The sequence below is a fragment of the Mirounga leonina genome, unplaced genomic scaffold (assembly GCF_011800145.1).
Source record: "Mirounga leonina isolate KUSES-001 unplaced genomic scaffold, KU_Mleo_1.0 Mir_125, whole genome shotgun sequence".
NCBI classification, from domain to species: Eukaryota; Metazoa; Chordata; class Mammalia; order Carnivora; family Phocidae; genus Mirounga; species Mirounga leonina.
Window position 1 is genome coordinate 34,827,695 of NW_023270305.1, and position 18,805 is coordinate 34,846,499.

Here is an 18,805-nt window from a genome sequence, read left to right on the forward strand (position 1 = left end):
GAAAATCAACAAGGAAACAGTGGCTTTGAATGACACAATGGACCAGGTAGATCTAAAAAGTATATTCAGAACATCGCATCCTTAAAATAGCAGAATACACACTATTTATAAGGGCACATGGAACATAGATCACTTATTAGGCCACAAAAAAAGTCTCAACAAGTTAAAAAAGATTGAAGTCATATCATGCATCTTTTCTGACCACAACATTGTGAAACTAAAATCAACCACCAGAAAGAATCTGTAAAGAATGCAAATACATGGAGGTTAAATAACGTGCCACTAAACAAGGAATGGATCAACCAAGGTCAAAGAAGGAATCAATTACATGGAGACAAATGAAAATGAAAACATTACACTCCAAAATCTTTGGGATGAACCAAAAGTAGTCTAAGGGGAAAGTTTATAGTAATACAGGCCTTCCTAAAGAAGCAAAAAAAAAAAAAAAAAAAACCTCAAATAAACAACCTAACCTTACACCTAAAGAAGCTAGGGGGGGAAAAAAAAAAAAAGAACAAACAAAACCCCAAACCAGTAGAAGGAAGGAAATAAAGATCAGAGCAGAAATAAACAAAATAGAAACAAACAAACAAAAAAACCCACCAATAGAATAGATCGATGAAACCAGGAGGTGATCCTTTGAAAGATCAGCTAAATTCATAAACCTTTAGCCAGACTCATAAAAAATAAAAATGAGAGAGTGAGAGACAGAGATAGTGAGAGAGACAAAGAGGAGTCAAATAAACAAAATTAGAAATAAAAGAGGAGAAATAACAATGAACACCACAGAAATACAAAGGACCAAAAGAGAATATTATGAAAGATTATGTGCCAACAAATTGCACAAGAAGAAATGGATAAAATTCCTAGAAACATATAACCTACCAAAACTGAATCAGGAAGAAATAGAAAATTTTAACACACTGATTACAAATAATGAAACTGAATCAGTAATCAAAAAACTCTTAACAAACAAAAGTTCAGGACCAGATGGTTTCACAGGTGATTTCTACCAACATTTATTTTTATTTTTTTTAAAGATTTTATTTATTTATTTGACAGAGAGATAGAGAGAGCACAAGTAGGTAGAGCGGCAGGCAAAGGGAAAGGGAGAAGCAGGCTCCTCACTGAGCAGGGAGCCTGACTGACGAGGGGCTGGATCCCAGGACCCTGGGATCATGACCTGAGGGGAAGGCAGATGATTAACTGACTGAGCCACCCAGGCACCCCACTACCAAACATTTAAAGAAGAGTTAACACTAATCCTTCTCAAACTATTACAAAAAAATAGAAGAGGAAGGAAAACTTCCAAATTCATTCTATGAGGTATCTGATACCAAAACCAGATAAAGACATCACAAAAAAAGAAAGCTATAGGCCAATATCTCTGATGAACATAGATGTAAAACTCCCCAAAAATATTAGAAAATGAATTCAACAATACATTAAAAAAATCATTCACCACAATCAACTGGGATTTATTCCTGGAATGCAAGCGTGGTTCAATAGTCACATTATTGGTGTGATACATCACATCAACAAGAGAAAGGATTAAAACCAAATTATCATTTCAATAGATGCAGAAAAAGCATTTGACAAAGTACAATACCCATTCATGATAAAAACCCTCAATAAAGTAGGTTTAGAGGGAACATACTTCAACAAAGTCCATATATAAAAAGCCCACAGCTAACCTCAATATCAATGGTGAAAAACTGAGAGCATTTCACCTACAATCAGGAATAAGATAAGGATGTCCACACTCACCACTTTTATTCACCACAGTATTAGAAATTCTAGCCACAACAATCAGATAAGAAAAAGAAGTAAAAGGCATCTAAATTGGTAAGGAAGAAGTAAAATTCTCACTATTTGCAGATGACATGATAGAAAACCCAAAGACTCTACAAAAAACTATCAGAACTGATAATTGAATTCAGTAAGATCTCAGGATACAAAATCAATATACAGAAATCTGTTATATTTCTACACACTAATAATAAAGTAGCAGAAAGAGAAATTAAGAAGACAATCCCATCTATAATTGTAGCAAAAATAATAAAATAACTAGGAATAAACTTAATCAAGGAGTTACCTGTACTCTGAAAACTATAAACGTTGATGAAAGAAATTGAAGTCAACACAAATGAAAATATATCCCATGCTAATGAATTGGAACAAATACTGTTAAAAAAAAGTTCCATACTATCCAAAGCAATTTGGATTTAATGCAATTCCTATCAAAATACTAACAGCATTTTCACAGAACTAGAGAAAATAGTATTAAAATTTGTATGAAACCACAAATGACCCTGAAAGTCAAAGCAATCTTGAAAAAGAACAAAAACTGGAGGTATCACAATCCCAGATTTCAAGATACACTACAAAGCTGTAGTAATCAAAACAGTATGGTACTGGCACAAAAACAGACACATAGGTCAGTGGGACAGAATAAAGAGCCCAGAAATAAACCCACGATTATATGGTCAATTAATCTTTGAAAAAGGAGGCAAGAATATACAAGGGTAAAAAGACAGTCTTCAACAAATGGTGTTGGGAAAACTAGACAGTTACATGTAAAAAATAAAACTGGACCACTTTCCTACACCATACACAAAAATAAACTTAAAATTGATTAAGGGTTTAAATGTAAGACCTGAAACCATAAAATCCTAGAAGATAGCAAGGCAGTAATTTATCTGATATTGGCTATAACAACATTTTTCTAGATATGTCTCTGGAGGCAAGGAAAACTAAAAAGCAAAAAATAAACTATTGGGACTACATCAAAATAAAAAGCTTCTGCATAGGAAGGAAATAATCAACAAAACTAAAAGACAACCTACTGACTAATAGAAGATATTTATAAATGACATCAGATAAAGAGTTAGTATCCAAAATATATAAAGAACTTATACAACTTAACACCAAAAAAAAAAAAAAAAAGCCAAATAACCCAGAGGGGAGGTAGGTGGGGGGATGGGTGAAATAGGTGAAGGAGATTAAGAGTACAGTCACCATGATGAGCACTGAGTAATGTATACAATTGTTGAATCACTATACTGTACACCTGAAACTACTGAAATATAATTATATTAGTTACATCCAATTAGCTATATATTACATCCAATATAGTTATATATATATACACATTGGAATTTTAAAAAGTTGCCATACTCATCTGCAAGAAGTAGCAAACACTTGCTTTGTACAGATAAATTTTATGTATTTTTATAGGGATCACCTGGTTTTGTTCTCTTACCTGTATATTATATGATCATGCTCCCACAGGTGTCATCGGTAAGTAGTGAATATGGCAAGAGAATGGTATGAGAGAAGAGAAAACAGGGAAAAGAAGGTAAAATGATACTTTGCTTTTGTACGGAGTTGAAGACTGGAGGAAAAGGGACTTCATTAAATCATAATAGAGATAAAATGGGAATTTAGAGATTTGCTCACTAAACCCCATATGGTGGAAACCAGTCTCCATTTGAAAAGTGGTAATAGTCAAAAATGGAGAATTTAGCATAAACAAAAGTCTAAGTTCTTGTACTAGATAGTAAATTTTTAGTACTTATTTCCTTGAGACAATATACAAATAAGATATGCAAATGCCATTTCAAGAAGAATTCAGATCATGTTTTGTGACACAAATGTTTACATTTATTTATTTTCTAACAATATACTAACATGCAGTTTAAATTCCATTTTCTTGGGGCCCCTGGGTGGCTCAGTTGGTTAAGCTTGATTTTAGCTCAGGTCATGATCTTTTTAAATCTTTAAAAAAGCATTCTATTTTCTTCAAGATTCAGTCCCACAAACTAAAACTATATTCTCCATAATATAACTAGAAGAATGGCCTTTCCATAAAAGTAGTCTCAATGTTCAATATTCCTCATGTTGCCATTTTTTTTGCTGCTGTTGTTAGATTGGATTCAGTCTTGAATCAGACTTAGTCATATGTGAGTTTGGGGTCTCCACTAGGTTGAAGGCCTGAAGGATCCTAGGTCATTTCTGTATCTCCAACATTACAGTATACAGCAGGCATTCCATAAATGCTGATCAAAGTACACAGAGGTCCACAGGGGGTACCTAACATGAGAAAAGCTTGAGAACCATCCAGAGTTTTACACAAAACCACTCTTATGGTGATTTTCCCAAATAGATGCAGATGTTGGAATCAGAATTTTTATGATTTAAAATATATATTCTTCAGTGTTCTATGTTTCTAGTTTCATATTACTGAAAAGGTATAAGGGCCACTAGTAGTTCATAGGTTCTATTATTAATGAAGCACAGTATATCCATCTTTAAGTGCATTCCATCTGGAGATACGTGATTTCTTTTTGGGATATAGCATCCTCATAATGTGTGATGATGAAATCAAGTATATCCAATACCAGTGGAAAATCCAAGAATTTTGATATGGTCCAAATTATTGTAACACTAGCATCCAGAATAGAAAAAAAAAAAAAAAGAAAAGAAAGCATGAAGGGTTTTCTGTTTGTTTCTATGACAACCACATATGGAAATTTCCCATTTCTAAACAGGAGAACAAGACAACCACGGACTTCGTAAAATGAAGTTCAGCACTATTTAATTATAATTGATTTTTACTTTCAAAAATATTCATTGCCCAAACCTGTAAATGTTTACATCTGTTTTTACCTGATTACATGAGAAACAAATCATCCTAGACATCTTCCAATTCCTATAGAAATTCTAAGAGCAACTATAATTTTGTTTCTTTTACCTCCTCTGATGATAGGCCATTGTACATCCCAGTAGGATGTCAAAAACTTCAGTGCAGAACAGCCTCAATTAATTATGCTCATATCAGTTCCAGGAGCTTGTGGGCTGGTAGCAATCAGATACACCCTGAACACAATGCATTGATTTATATTCTAATGCTCTAGGTATATATAAGTGAATGTGAGTGTGTCATGCAGAGATGGAATAAATTTCAAATCAAAGACTTCTCTGCTCCTTATCATGAATCTATGCCTTCCATTCCCACCAACTCTTTCTTCCCATATCTGTCATGATGACTTTTTTCAGTCCCATGCAGTGACAATTTCTGTAATGCTAAGACAAGATCTGCTTACCATACTCTGCAGTACACCAATTTCCTACTGTAGTAATATTTCTAGAGCATTTGGCAGCTGTCAAGATTTTTTATTTGTCTGTTTAATTAATCAGGCTCCAGAATTCTTTTGTATTCATTTGTATTAGATGGGCCAGTGCAAACTTGGTTTGGCTAAGAGCATACCGTACAAGTATATATTACAGGTAGACATCCAAGGACATGTCTAGCAACCCACATGGATACATCAGAAACATTAAAAAGAGAACAATGTAACTCCACAGATGCTGAGGATAACTATTCTTCATATAATGAAGATGGAGAAAAGACAAAGGAGGTATCAGGACCTCCTTTTCCCCGCTAATTATTAAGTTTAATCATCTAGAATATTCTAAAAAGTTTATTCTACAAAGATGGTAATTTCATGTGGTCTGATATAATATTATTCTTGGGTTATACTTTAAAAGCTCAGAACATATTACCGTGATGCTTCACAAAAGTCCCTTTCTATGTTCATCCTATGCTCCAGAGCTTTTATTTCCCCTACCTTTTTCACAAACTGACTGTCCCTTCCTTCTCTTCCTCCTATAGAACACTGTCTCTCCAGATTTCTCATGGTGAATAGAACACCATCCTGATTTCACCTTGTGGCCCAGCTCTCATCCTCAGGTGAATCAGACTCAATTCACAGCTGTCAGTATCTATTTCGAAATCTCATTTTTAAAACGCTCCAGTGAAAACAGCCTAGGATTTTTAAGTGAGGTTTAGTGACTATGCCTTTATAGTTCAAAGGCTTTTTTTATTTCACAAATGCCTAGCTCATATGAAGGTATTTACTCTGTAGGGGAAACTGTGGAATAACATCTTAACTCACACCTCAGTTTTGGCCTTCAGAAGGAGGTTTCCATGTGCCTTGTTATATAAGTTGGTAGGAGCTATCCTGCTTCCAGTCAAGACAATATTAGAAAGAGAAGTGTCAGACTGTAACAGTTCAAGTCTTAGACTGGCATTCACAATGTCCTATTCTAGGATATAGCCCCAGTAAGCTTCGTGAGTGTGAAAACTGTCAACAGGCTGGTGTTTTCCATAAGACTGCTTAGACCTATTCTAGATTGCAATTTTTGATCTGATTATCTCCTGAAAATCTCTGATCTTTATTCCGTATCATGTTTAAGTTGCCAACACTGATTAGATGTACTAAAAATTTCCAAATTCACAGCTACTCCTAGGTCCAAAATACTAGGAAATCTATGTTACTCAAACAGAAAGGAAACTGCATATGGGGTAACTGTGTGTCACAGTTGATTTCATGCCAGAAGTCACGTGCCTTCACAATGCATATTGCACCCTGCAGAGCCCATGACCAAGGCACTCTGCCATAATATTGATTCTGAGGTATTTTGCTTGGATCAATGGGACATTAGTAAGTGTGATATAAGCTGTAACTTAAAAGGGCTTGTGCATTTAAGGCTTGCCCTCTTTCTCTGTACTTAGAAACATGAAACCAAATACAAACGAGTCTGAGCTACCCTGAGAAACCACTTTGAGTAGAATTGAAACTTCCCAGTCAACAGCCTGCAAACTGCCAGACATATGAATGAGGCCATCTATTTTGGTCATTTTCATGCTGCATTGAAAAACACCCCAAATCTAAGTGGCTCAAAAGAACATATATTTTTCTCCAGAATATAGTATTTGGGCGTGGCTTAGCAAGGATAGCTCAGCTCTGGTTCACCTGTCAGTTGGAGCGGTTTAAAGCATGCAGGCTAAAGTCACCTGAGGACTTATACTCTCTGGTGATTGATGCTGACTGTAGATTGAGTGTCAGTTCTTTTCCATGGGAGAATTTTAGGGTGGTTTTTCTGTATGGGCCATTTTGGACATCCTCTCAGCATGTTTGGTTGGTTGAAGAATGGATATCTCAAGAAACAAGCTGGGTAGAAACTGTAAAGACTCAGAACATAGCCTCAGAAATCACACATCTGGGATAGGAACACTTAGATTCAAGGGGAGGAAATATGGACACCAGGTTTCAATGAAATGCCAGTATCACATGATAAGAATAGCACGAGATGGGCTACATGTTAGTACGGCTGTCTATGGAAAATACAGTCCACCAGATTATCCTAGACCATCTAAACCCTGCTGACCTGCTTTGAAACTTCAACCTCATGAATAAGCCAGAAAGATCTGTGTAAGAATCACCCAAGTTCCAACCCAATATATTGTGAGATAGTAAATGATGGCTGTTTTAAACCTCTGTGTTTTGGGATGGTTTGCTATGCACCAAATAATAATATAGTTATTGATACCCAGAGACAAGTGTTTCTGTAACAACATAAAAATAGGTGATACTGGCTTGGTACCAATCATGGGCAGAGGATGGGAATAAAAGCAAAAACAAAAATAGAACAACAACAACAAAACAATGGACAAACTGTTAGAGATAACTAAAAAAGCAGCAATGAAACTTAATATGGCTAGAAAACTGGTGAGCAAATTCAAGAGAGACTTGAAAAGAGGAAGTTTCCTTCAGGCCTTCCATAAAAACAACAGCTACACCTTAATATATTGCTAAGATTAGCACTGCTTCCGTAACTTTAGCATCTCAAATACTACTTTTACTCTGACCTTAGAAACTATCTTTATGGAGTTTATCTTCTAGGGACCTGAAATTTCTTTTTTTTTAAGTTTTTTTTTTTTTTTTTAAGATTTTATTTATTTTTTGACAGAAAGAGAGACAGTGAGAGAGGGAACACAAGCAGGGGGAGTGGGAGAGGGAGAAGCAGGCTTCCCACTGAGCAGGGAGCCCGATGCGGGGCCCAATCCCAGGACCCTGGGACCATGACCTGAGCCGAAGGCAGACGCTTAACAACTGAGCCACCCAGGTGCCCTGGGACCTGAAATTTCTGTTTTCCAAAAGATAACCTTTAACTTTGAGCTAGTTTGGTATGGAAACACTACAATGCTCTCTCACCTCTGTAGCAGTGCATCTGTTTTGTAACATACTTCTATGAGCTGACACTGCAGTAGCTTCTAATCTAGGCAGCCATGGGTTTCCTCTTGTGCCCAAATTGCCAGAATTATCTTATGAAATGTATATGTTTGCATTCTAAAATCTACATACTATTTTACCTTGTCTAGGGTGCTCAGGAGATGAAAAATGAAGATTACTGAGGTGAGGTTCCTCGTAATTCCTTAAAATATGCAGCCCTTCTTGAATTTGCCTGTTTTACAGTATACATGCATCTAGGTGCATGAACAAAAGGGCATTCAAAAGTAGTCTGCAGAATGGCACACATAACTGAAAGAATTCTGATAGGTCCAGTTCCCTCTGTGGCTTATATGATTTTGTTCCTCTATCTTAGCTCTATTTCTCTTTGTGCACTGACATCAAATCTCTCTTACTGCATACCTATTTCTTCTTGGTTTAATATACTTCTTGCATATTAACATGAGGAAAAAAAAAAAAAAGGTCATCTTCCCTGCTAATGTTAACAGAAAATGTAGAGGGATAGGACTCTGTTTCAATCTGTTTGGATCACATGCCCATACTTATACCAATCACTATACCCAAGAGAGCTAAATGTTCAGAAGGTATTATTGGTTGCTTTCTATTTATGCCTGTAGTGAGGAGGAAGGATCAGAATACCAGGGCATTCTAGCCTATGAAAAAGGGAGACTTGTTCCTCAAAGAAATACTGGTCATATACAATCCAATGTCTAGTACAGCTTCAAAATATTTGTCCTCTTTTATATCCCAACTTGGTCTGTTAGCTATATAGCTAGGTTTGCCTTCCCTTTTCACTATTTTTGGACTGAAAATTCATTTAAGGCACTTCATGTCCCTGAGATATTGCAGCTCATATTGGCCTTCAGTGCCCCAAACACAGATAAACTACTGTGCCTAGTAGGCTTTAAGGTTGGTGAATCTTGTCCTGGCCCTCAGCCCTCTCTTTCTATGGAAGAGTTTGGGAGATTATGGTTCTACAATCCTAAAAGTAAGGGAAACAAAGAAGAGGTTGGTGAGGTGGTGATGTTGAAATAAACAGAAAATATATTTACTGAGCTTCAACAGTTCAAATTCTAATCTCTCTCACAAACTTCACTTTGAATATGCATTTGAATTTTTGCATAAAAGTGCCTTCTTTACCCAGAATTTTTCCTCTGTAATGCTACACAAAAACCTGCTTCCCAGGTTAATCCACATGAGTGTTATGTGTTTGGGGAAGGACTGACTTCCATTAAATAGATTTTAAAAAAGCTCTGATAGGGGCGCCTGGGTGGCTCAGTCGTTAAGCGTCTGCCTTCGGCTCAGGTCATGGTCCCTGGGTCCTGGGATCGAGCCCCACATCGGGCTCCCTGCTCGGCAGGAAGCCTGCTTCTCCCTCTCCCACTCCCGCTGCTTGTGTTCCCTCTCTCGCTGTATCTCTCTCTGTCAAATAAATAAAAAATCTTAAAAAAAAAAAGCTATGATAAAAAGTCTATTGTTTTTTGAAGTGATTGTTCATGATTTCAGAGTTTTAGGCCACGTGTAGCTGAAGAGGTTTAAAAAATATTCTCATAGACTTTTCTTCTCAAGCAAAATTATTATTCTGAATCTCTGAAAACTAACTAGGACTTGGGCAGAATAAAGTTGGGAGAGGATATAGGTGTATGCGAGAATGATAATACGAGATAGGGAGAGAAAATTTTAATTTATTTTATAAACCTTATATACAAAAGCAATTTCATTAAGTGGACAAGATAAAGTTGGATGAAGAAAAATATGATACTGTTCAAACATATTAGCTAATTAATGTGCACTATTATTGATTATTCAGACACTAAAAGGGTCAGAGCAACCCGGCTACAAATATTAACATGGCTTAATTAAAACTGATCATTAATTCTTAAAAGAAATATCAAGAGAGATGCACAGAGATTCCTTTTTATGTGCTTTCTACTAAAACCTAAGAAAAGGAGATTCAAGGGGTAAAAAGTAGTTAAAAGGATAATATCTGCTTTGTTCATACTTTATGCTTGGTTTCTTCCAGGCATGATTTGGATTTTATCAGGCATTTCCTCCAAATTTTTCCATCAATGTACAAACACTTTTTGATGAATATGCCCTTGATGTTTCATTTGTATCACTGTTCCTGATAACACTAATAGACAACAATTGCTACATATCCCAAACACAGGTATAAACATAAAATTCTCTCTTTTTTTTAATGCCAAATTCCATTATTTGGAGAAAGCAGTATGCATATAAAGACAGCACTGAAGCTCTGGAACTCATTTTAATTCTCTTCCAATGTCTTCCACAATGTTTTCAAAATAAAACCCAATCTCCCTGCAAGATATAAACTCACGGACTGTTTCAGACACCTCCCCCATCATCTCCAACCACTATATACTATGAGTTTCTGAAAACTAGAAAGGAGTCTTGCTTTATTCATCTTTCAAACTATCGTACTGAGAGAGCAAAAATTTTGGAGTTGTAAGTTGCCCAATATATTGTAGGTTTACAAAAAGTTTACTGATGAAAAATCAGATGTTTGTCCAAGTTCACCACTAGATAATGAAGAGAATGTGCTAAAAATAAAGTGCTTTCTATCTGGCTAAGTTGTATTTAGTATAACAGTATGCCAAAGTGCCTCCTTTCTACTACTATTTCAAGTAAATAAAAACAGGCCTCCAGAAAAATTTTAAACTCAGGAAAGCTAGTGTGTACTGCCTCTAGTCTTCTCATTCACTGTCTTTTGGTAGACTGAATACTTCTCTTTTTCTTTCCCATTAAGAATCCCATGACTAACATAGATTCTTGCCTGCCCAATTTTATCCATCAAAACTTACTTATTCAAATAGACACATACTAAATATCTTATGTTCTAAAGACAGTTATTAGGCATATGGGATAAAGTTGTGACCTAATAAAATCTACCATCTACTAGTAAACATATACCATTATCAAGGTACAATCCTGGTTGGTTAATTTGATTTCTGTTTTACATCCCATATTTTATTTGTGTACACTCAAAAACAAATTATTTCCTGTCACTGTGATTGCTACTTTGTTTTTGTAGAAACAGATGGAATCAGATATGGTTCTTAAAATACTTTTTTCTCCAAGATAACACTAGATGAAGTAAGTTTGAGAGGTCCTGCTTAGGGCAAGCTTTGAAAAAAATTAAAATGCATACATCATTTTTTTACCCCTTGCTTAATTTCACAAATTCTCATGTGGTATGAAATAAACATCAAGAAGACATTTTACACCAGAATTTCCCAGCCTGGAATGCCTTGAATATGTTTTTATCTACTTTTTTTTTTCTTTAGAACTATAATAAGGTTACAAATTCCACAAGATATACTTAAATGAACAACTCTGTAAGGAATTAAGATTAGTGTCTATAATCAATATCATCAGTCAGTGGATAAAAATAATCAAAAATAAGAACATTTTCTTTTTTTTTTTTAAGATTTTATTTATTTCTTTGACAGAGAGAGACACAGCGAGAGAGGGAACACAAGCAGGGGGAGCGGGAGAGGGAGAAGCAGGCTTCCCACTGAGCAGGGAGCCCGATGCGGGGCTCGATCCCAGGACCCTGGGATCATGACCTGAGCCGAAGGCAGACGCTTAACGACTGAGCCACCCAGGCGCCCCAACAAGAACATTTTCTTGTTCAAAATATTTTTTGCCAGGAAGTTCCTGAGTATAAATATGAATTTTAAGCTTACATTACTTTTTTCACTCATTGTTATGTAAGAAGTAATTTATTTGAACTAGATACAGAAGAGTAGGAAGAGTATTTGAGATCAGAGTTAAAATTAGTTCTGATTTACAGAATACTTCTGGTCATTTGAGTTAAAATAGAACAAAACTCTAATGCTTCATTTGAAATTTAATTATTCTGATCAATGTAGATAGACAATTCAAGTAATTTAAGAAGACCTATGATGTTTGCTTATGAAGTGAATTATTTTGCCTAAATTAATTGGCAAATTGGTTTTAACTTCATTATGTCAAAATGTGTCCCATTTAAAAATCAGTGTCCCACTGATATTTATGAAGAAGCCCGTTTACTCTGTAATTTTAAGGTTTTCTCAAAGTGAATTTGGCACAAAATAATAGGTCAACATTTATTAGCCCTATATAGATGATTCTCAGCATATGTATGTATATTATTTTTATTATTTTATTTTAATTTTATTTAGTAAGTAAGTAAGCTCCACATCCAGTGTGGAGCCCAATGTGGGGCTTGAACTCAAAACCCTGAGATCAAGCCCTGAGCTAAGATCAAGAGTCAGACACTTAACTGACTAAGCCACACTGGTGTCCCTATATGTATGTTATTTTTAATGTATATTTTTCTCTCTCCTCCATCTAAGACTCAAAGCTTTGTTCACTGCCATATACCCAATGTCTAGAGCATTGCTTGCTATGAGTAAACATCCATGATCTTTTATGAAAGAAACACAAGAAAGAGAAAGGGGGAGAGAGAGAGGGAGAGGAGGAAGAAAAGAAAATATGGATTGATGAATCTCTTCTCAGGCATCTAGCACTGAGAGAAGGCTTGTGTGTTTATTCCACTTCTACCCAGAGTACTCCACCAGTTCTATATTCTTGAATCTAAAAGATGTAGGGGTGGCAGTAGGGAAATGCCTCTCAGAGCTGGGAATTCTCTGCAAAGGAGTCATGACTTACATAGCATTATTTTTCCTATTCTTGAGGGGTAATCAAGTATGAATAATTAATCAAGACTTTTCTCTGAGCAGAACCCTGTGAGTATATCATTTAGAACTCCTGCTCTTGAGTTCCCTTACCAAACAAATATTCATAAAGTACTTGTTATACGCCCAGGAAGATGAATCTTAGCAGTAAGTATTCAAAAAATTTCAGAGTTTGTAGCAAATTTCAAGGTCTATCCACCAATCGAGAATTTCAATGACATTGGGACACCTAGGTGGTTCAGTCAGTTTAGCGTCCAACCGACACTTGATCTTATCAGCTCAGGGCTTGAGCTCAGGGTCAGGAGCTCAAGCCCTGCGTTGGGCTCCACATTGGGAGAGAGCCTACCTAAAAATATATAGATAAATAAAATAAATAAAAAATATAAAAAAAGAATTTCAATGACTTCTATTACACGTTTCATACTTGATACTCTTGAGGCAATCTGTTCTATTTTGGGGAAAAAAAAGTCATTGGCATACCTTTCTTATAACAGGAAACAAGGAAAAAAAGGCATCCTCATAACTTCTACTGAGTTGGTTTACCAGAACAATACTACAAAAGTAGCATCTATAGCTAAACCTGCCTTTGCTATTTGCAGTTTTCTACTTGATGTTGATGATGTGGCAAGTTGCAAGAAGTAATTAAAACTTTGCTTTTTGTTATTAAAAAAATAAGAAAACAAGTTGTCTCAATCAGTAAGGCAATCAAAATAAAGAAGTGAAGAGATCCAAACTAGGATTTTTTTGTTTGATTTTTGGCTTTTTGGCTTTTTTTTTTTTTGATGGTTTTTTTTGTTTGTTTTGTTTTGGTTTTTAAAGATTTTTTTTAATTTATTTATTTGAGACAGAGAGAATGAGAGAGAGAGAGAGCACATGAGAGGGGGGAGGGTCAGAGGCAGAAGCAGGCTCCCTGCTGAGCAGGGATCCCGATGCGGGACTCGATCCAGGGACTCCAGGATCATGACCTGAGCCGAAGGCAGTCGCTTAACCAACTGAGCCACCCAGGCACCCAGCTTTTTGGCTTTTTATGGTGCAAAAAGATGCTTTCATTATAGCAGGGGACAGGATTTGTGGCTAGAAAGAGCTGCACTGTGATATATTTTTAAGTTGGGGGCGGAGTTTAGAGATAACAGAAGTCTCCAAAGGGAGCATATTAAAGAAGACTTACAGGATCCTGGATGTCTGTTTATTGTCAAGATAAGGTTGCTTTTAGTCTCTAGCAAAGCATTAACATTAAGGCAACTGTGAGTTCCTTGAGGAAGGTCAAACTCTGCATGCCTCAGGTATTTATCAGTGGGCTACAAGTTGTAAGGAAATTTAATTTTACCTGAATTTCTATTGCCTTTGTTCTCATCATCCCCCTGAACAATTCTGACCCTTAAATCTTAAGGTTGCTGAGGGTGGAAGGTTTTATCTTCTATAACTTCTTCCTGCCAAATAGGGGCATAGAGATATTCCTACCTATGGGTCAACACTGGTCAGTTGGGAAATTATGTATAGGAGTTAAAAAAGGCAGAGGCTGCCAAATCCAAGGTAGACAACATATATGACTGTCCTTGAATAGAAAGGATCACCTGTCAGCTTGAAGTTATGGCAGTGAAGGAGTCTAGGCACCAGGTGGAGAAATGCCAGAAAAGACAACAAAGTAAGGTTAATATTGTTATGAGAAAAAGAAGCCCAATAAAAAGACCTAAAAGTTGTTCAAAATCCTCCTCCAGTCCAGTAGTTTAACCAATCACTAAAGGAGAGAGAGAGAAATTGTTTACACCAACCTAAGTATTCATATCTTCTAGCAATCCTGTTACATTTTTGTGATAATCTGAAATACATACACAACATTCTGTTTTAATAATGACACATATACCACCTTGTGCAGCTGTTAAAACATTTAAGGCCATTTGATTTTGTAGAATTTTCTTACATACTTGATTTATTTCAGTTTTTAATAATGTAATACTATTTTGAGAGTCATGTAAGGCCTTGATTGTGTTGCAGGTGGTGTTAGCCATCACAGAGACTCTGTTTTTCTTAGCAAGCAAGCAGGTAATTAGTAAGAGGCACCTCTATGGAAACAAAAGAAAACTGTAAGTTAATGGGGCAAATTACAAACCCAGTGTCTGGGTCTCTAGTGCTGCTAGTGAGATTTATAGATGTCAGGCTTGAAGTAGCCTCAGATGGAGTGGGAAGAGGCAGGCAGAATCAGATGGGTTTTTCTGGTTTGTAATTCAAATGTCTCCAGTGATCCTTCTTTTTTTTTTTTTTTAAAGATTTTATTTATTTATTTGACAGAGAGAGACACAGCGAGAGCAGGAACACAAGCAGGGGGAGTGGAGGGGGAGAAGCAGGCTTCCCACCGAGCAGGGAGCCCGATGCGGGGCTCGATCCCAGGACCTGAGCCGAAGGCAGACGCTTAACGACTGAGCCACCCAGGCGCCCTCCAGTGATCCTTTTGAATGGCCCATACAGCAATAGGCACAACGATTGTCTATGCATGAGTTTTGAGGCAATTTCTCTGAAGCTGACCTCAAGTTGTAGAGCATCAGTTTTCAGGGCTTTAGGAAAAAGGGCAGTTTTAGTTTTTAATGACTAAGTTAAGAGAATGGAAGAATACTGGAAACTTTAGTTTGGAGACCCAGAGCCAGATATTTGAGGAAACCAGGAGAATTCAGGATTTAGCCTAGCTTATAGTAAATAGTATTAAATTCTAAAATCTACAAAGATGTGTCATTAAAACATATTTTTTCTCTATAATCACCCTCATTTTTTAAAAGATTTTATTTATTTATTTGACCGAGAGAGAGAGACAGTGAGAGAGGGAACACAAGCAAGGGGAATGGGAGAAGCAGGCTTTCCACAGAGCAGGGAGCCTGATGTGGGGCTTGATCTCAGGACCCTGGGATCATGACCTGAGCTAAAGGCAGACGCCTAATGCCTGAGCCACCCAGGTGCCCCAATCACCCTCATTTTTTTCAAGATAGCCAAATCAAGACTGATTTGCTTGTGGGGCACCTGGGTGGCTCAGCCAGTTAAGCATCCAACTCTTGATTTTGGCTTAGGTCATGATCTCAGGGTCCTGAAATCAAGCCCCGTGTCAGGCTCCATTCTTGGTGTGGAGTCTGCTTGAGATTCTCTCCCTCTCCCTCCCACTCTGTCCCCCCTCCAAAAGAAATACATATATACATACATACATAAAATGTTAGAAAAAAAAAAAAGACTTATTTGCTTGTAAAATAAGAATAGTTTTAACAAACTTGGCTTAATTATTCACATAAACCCAGCAAGAACAGTGATTGGCCATATGGATCTTTTTTCTAAAATCTGTTTTGCTAGAACTTTTCACAAGGAATCTCTAGATTGAACTTTTAGTAGCCTTTTGAGGCCAGAAGCCAAGCCAAATACTTGTCATCAGACATGCCTGCATTACCTGTGGATTTGGACAAATCCCTCTTCTTGACGTCCCCAAAATATCCTGAGGTTCCTGTACCTGCCAGGAAGTGACATTCTTTACTCACCTGGTAAGGCTTTGGGGAAGTCTGTAAGCAAGGTATGGGACCAACATTTCCAAGAGGCTTTATTGGCTTCATAAAGTCAACCTTAGTTCCTTAAAGCCATCTGGTCATATCTGAGTCGATGCATGTCTCTCAAATATGACATTCCAGTCAAAGCCCTAGTAAAATAACCAATGTTTCCAATGGTGTCCTATTAGAAGGAGAACAGATTTTTACTGAACTTATGCAAATAACTCCAATTGCCATAAAATAAAGAATATTCACTGAGAGTTTCTGAATTCTGGAGGGTTCCAATAGAGAGGAAAGTTAAATGCTTCAATTTGTTCACAAAGGAATATTTTATCATATTTCTGTATATCATGGATATCTTAAGAGAAAGTTTCATTAATCTGGAAAAGCAAATGTTAAAGAACCAATGATGTTTCAAACAAGAGTCACAAAAGATATAATCATCTTCTTCAATTCATTTAGTCCCATGTTACTAATTCTTTAGTCTGAATGCAGCTTTTTCCATTAGTTCTGAAAATTCTTATCCACTTTAGTTTCCTGATTTTAAAGATATCAAAAACCTGTATTTGTCAAAAGTCGTTTTCATGAATCTCCTTGAAGATGAAACATATCTTGCAAGAGAGTAAGAACAATAACTCTAAATGACAAAAGACTCAAAAATGGACGTGGTTAAGGATCGGATATGAGAGTTCATTATAATATAACAGACAAGGAAATGTGGTTATTTCTGTGACACACTACACTGTAATAATTAGAATGTTAAGTGATGACCTTATACCAGAACATATTAAAACTTTAGGAATTTCATATAATTTCTAAAACAGTTACAGCATTTACCCAAACAGCATAACCTAAGGCTCATCAATATTTGTTTGACAGTGCTCCCCAAGTAACTTAACATACCAAATAAACAAGCCTAATTAGTCAAAAAGACTTCATTTACAATTCAAATCTCAGGGAAGTTTGTTAAAATCCTCAGAAAGTTTTAAAGTTCATGCGTAAATAGGATTTCAAATCATTAAAAAATTAGTATTTACATTTAACCAAGGTGGCAATAAGGGATTCTTCAGGAAGTTATTTAGTTGTTAGTAAAACTTAGCTCCTTTAATACTGAGAAGTTTTAACTTTCTTAAGTAATCAAAGACCTGATAAAGAGAAAACATAAAAGTTTTCTTTCATTAAAAAAAAAAAAAACAAAACTTTGGTTTTCAGGCAAAGAAAAGAGAAAAAAAATAACAACAAAACCAAAACTTTGTTTACATTTTCTTATCAAGAGCAGACCAACAATCCAAGAAAACTTTGTCTTTTTAACAGAAAAGCAGAATTTCAATTTTATACCAGTCTACTTTTAAAATCCATTCAACATTTTATTTATTCAACCTACTTGTTTTCTTAACAATTACCCATGCAAACTTTGAGACAGATAAAACTAACCATCATTTTAAGTCATCTTTTTGCTGACAAATTACAACAGAGGTAACATGAGCTTATTTAATCTTCAGTAAACCTTGGTAGAATAAAAGTTTTATATTTAATGCAGATAACTCTAAAGACATATCTATCTTAATTAAACTAACAAACTTAAATTAGTTTAAGTACTGAAGATGTTGCACCTGAGTCCACTTAAAAGTCAATCATTTTGTTCCCCACTGTCAATTTTTTACCTGGGGTACCTGTGGGGAAATCTAAAGTGGGCAGTTTAAGTCCAGTGGGGTGCTGTCTGTTCTTTGATAGCAAGGGTAGGAGGAGGAGCCGATGGCACTGCATAGAAGCATTATGTAAGCCATGCCCAAGGTACTGCGGAAACACGAGGAGGGGAAAGGAGAGGCAGAAGAGGTGAGGTACTGCCAGCAAAGCTGGAAGCAGATAAAAGCCCAGAGGGCAGAGAAACAGGACTTCTGCTCCTAAAGCTAGTCAGCTTGGAGAGATGAGCAGACACATGTTTTCTTTCCACCAACAAAACATGGAAGTAGGCAGTCCGTGTAGGGCTGGAGACGACAGGCAACTTCGCTAAAACAAAAGGAGGTAGACTAACCAGACAATTGGCTCCAATTATCATAGCCATTAACCCGGAAATGAATGAGGGAGAAAAACTCCCCATACAACATTCATTCACCTAGTCCTCTCAAGACATATTTCAGATCCTGAGACGAAGCAAACAAAAAATGAGATAAGTAATTCAGGAAAAAGAGGGAGGCATGTAGAGGATCTCGGCAGAAATAATACTGAAGTTTAAGGACCCATTAATGGGCCATTTTTTCTGGTCTCCTAAGGAGTACTGAGGCCATGTGTTATTTTAGAAGATGAGTTTTTTCTTCTTTATATCTTGCAATCCAATTTGGTTCCAGTGGGTTGAGAGATACCCCAAGGGGGAGTGCTTGGGGACTGAAGAAGAAGAAAAGTCCATTACCATAATTCTCCAGACTCCTAGGTGGCATCCCACTCAGGATAATGTCAAGGGTTCCCAGTGTTCAAACAACCAGAGGCA